Here is a 3,349-nt window from a genome sequence, read left to right as displayed (position 1 = left end):
CGTAGTCATGTGGGATATTAGAGTTTCCTGAACAAAATGGCTCTCTTAATAAACTTCCATTTTTGACAACTACGCACATTGCTTCTATCTCTGTCACCTCTGAAACGCTGTCCCGCTACTTTCTACAATATGAGACCCATTCCAACCATAATATAAGTATTCTAGAAATAGGTAAGATTAGAATTTCAAATGAATTCTGGCCACAAATGTCAATTAAAGTAAAGTTGAATATTTCCACTTATTCATCAGCCAATTTCGCTCTTTATTATAGATCAATACGCGAGATCAGGAATATGTGTGATCACCACGCATATCACCACGCATATGCCATCAGGATATGCGTGGTGGCATATGCGTGGTGGCAATGCGTGGTGGGAAACGTTTACCTGCGCCATAGTAACGACAGAAAACACAAACGAAGGGTACGCACAGAGTAAAGATATATGTTTATTATTCTTGGTGCAGAGGAAACCAAGAAATAAGAACAAAAACAGGCGATCGTCATCGAAGAAAGTGTTCAAAACTTCCTTCCGAAGGTATCCTCAACATGGATTCGGCAGGGGTAGTCCAGTGCATTGGCCAGGTAGATCACCAGACCTCACTTCCATTACTACTTCCTCTGTGGGTACGTCCAAAACATTGGTATACGAAACTCCCGTTAGAGGTCCTAAGAAACTTGTTGCACATATTGTGGCAGCTGCTGGGGAAGTCCTGCGCATGCCTGTATTTTCCAGAACATGTTTAATTTTTGTTCCTATTTTTTTATTTCTGCTGTGCTAAGTCCTCATGTCCTTTCTTTCTTGTGTTTTGTGTTCTTTCTACCTGGCCAGGAAAGGCTTCCTACCATATTTCGCCATGTGAATTTTCGTCGTGTATATATATAAGTTACCGTGAAGGACTGAAATTGGAGAATGTCGATTTTCACCAGAGAATATCAACATTTACCAAATACGTCGGTGAAAGACCGAATATTTCACTACATTCTTGTATATTCGAACCCTCACCGGTGTATGTAGACAATCACCTGATATGCTCTGGTGAAAGTCGAAAAGAGAAGTCATAAAGTGCCATAAAAGTTTAAGTTGTTGCAATAAATAAGATTTGAATCACATAATTTAGTAAGTTTTTTATAACTGTTATTTATTTTCTCATTTAGAACGTACTGTATAATTAAGTAAGATTTTAACTTCTATTATTTTCCTTTCTCATTTTGAATGTATTGTGTGTTTTAGGTTCTCATGTTCTTAAGTTCTTATTTCAAGTCGTTTATTCGCGACTGAATTACGGAGAAGAAAATATAATATTGTTATATGTTCAACATTCACCATTAGTACATGGTTAATGTCGACATTGACCGGTGTAAGTCAGAAATAAGAGTATTTGGAAAATATTTCGGACATACACCAAGAGACTATGTGAATATTGACATTCACCGGTGAACGTCGACAGTCTCCAGATTTCGGTGTTTCACCGTAACATATATATATATATATATATATATATATATGTATATATCTGCATAATTACTTAAGCCTCAAGTGCTGCTAGACTATGATGGAATTTACAAACCGGAATGATTAAAAAGTTACATCTTCCCATCCGAATATATCTTTTTTTCTATTGCCCTTCAAAGTAAGAAATACATGGCCTTCATTGAAAAATATTCTGGAACTCTAATTCTTCTTTCCTCGAAGACAAAAGAGAAAATATTTCAGCATAGGCAGCTGTCAATATTCAAGCATTAAATTGCAAAAACTATTAAATTGTAGCCGAAACGCTGAGAATGTTTTAATTCGCATAAGGACTTGGGAAATACATTCTGAAATATTTAGTAATTTTTCCTTCAATAAATTTAATGGAACAGGAAAAGGAAACTACAGAGTCAATAAGTATAGGAGAAAACAGATTTTCCCACTTTTATTGCTTTGTTTGATTTCTTTCTTTCTTCATGTATAAATAATTAAATTTTTTAAGAATGCACCTGACCAATGAAAGTAAAATTTTCAATTGAGAAACAAATCGTGGCAAAATTCCTGGTGCTGCTTTGTTGGACGATGAAATAGATCAGCAATATGTTTCTGATGATGGAATAACAAGAGAAAATTTGCAACCTGTGCATTCAGCGATGCAAAAAGATTGATCTGAGAGAAAGATGACTTACATGAGGAAACACGGAGATCCTTTAATGATGTGTAATTTTCCCTCTACTGGGATTATAATATTTTACCACCTCAGAAGCATGGAAATAGGAGTGGTTAAGCATAAAAGAATTTATTTTATTTTCTTGGTTCATAATTTTAGTTTCCAGTTTTTTTTATTTTCTTTTATACGAATACTAATAATATCATTGCGATATAAATGTAAAAATGTTTGTCTTGCAGCTTCGATATATATAACCCTGAAGAACCACCTGAAGATCCTTTGGAAAATTCATTAAGATTTGTCACCCAAAGCATTAACGGCGAACGAAAATTTTATAAGGAAAAGGGAAAGTTCTATAAGAACAAGATTAAAATTGCAAACACGTAAGTAAATTTTACAAAAATTGTAGAACATAGAAATATCTGGCATATGTAAGAAATAGTAATTGATTCAAAAAATAATATATTCAAAGCTGTGGATCTTGTACTCGCTTAAATACAGGTTATGTTTTACCTGATGCAGAAGGAATGCTACGCGTAAATCTTGTCAAATGCTTTTTCTTTTCGTTTGTCCCTACTTGTGATGAAATGTTTAATTAAATTGCAAAAATTAATCGGAAAGTTCAGCTTTAAGATTCATACACCAAAATCGTAAAAACAACCTTGTATTTAGCGTAAGTATATTGAAACACTCAGTCGATTTCGAGGGCAGCTAAAGGTCCCTCCTCATCAGGAGAAAGAAATACCTAGAAAGAAGAAAAGTAAAGGGGAAGGAGTCTCAGAAACACGTGGTCCTTATCAGCACTGCACGTGGTTATAACCGGATTTTTAATCAGAGTTACACAGGCCGCCTACTTTTACTGAGCCAGGCTATCTGATCACACATGTAACACAGAGTACAAGAAAATTAGCGAAGTTAAAAATAGGGAGCGAGGGGCAACTGCACCTTCACGCTCAAAATCTGAACTTCGAATAATGGAAAGCAACCACTGAACCCTTATACCCTTATACCCTCTGGTAGTACCAAACGCGAGGAGGTAACGCCATCTATCGGCAAAAATAGTACCTGAATTTGTCATACATGATTTTGTAAGCAGAATATTTAGTTGAGAATGTGCAACTTTTATTTTAAAGTTTAATTTTTTTCTGATATATTGAAATTTTCACTGAAGTTGTCTCTGTGCATTTAAACGACCTGCTTGTTATTA

The sequence above is a fragment of the Stegodyphus dumicola genome, chromosome 3 (assembly GCF_044657685.1).
Source record: "Stegodyphus dumicola isolate Sdum_Otavi_A_Nest chromosome 3, ASM4465768v1".
NCBI lineage: Eukaryota > Metazoa > Arthropoda > Arachnida > Araneae > Eresidae > Stegodyphus > Stegodyphus dumicola.
This window is presented reverse-complemented; position numbering follows the sequence as displayed.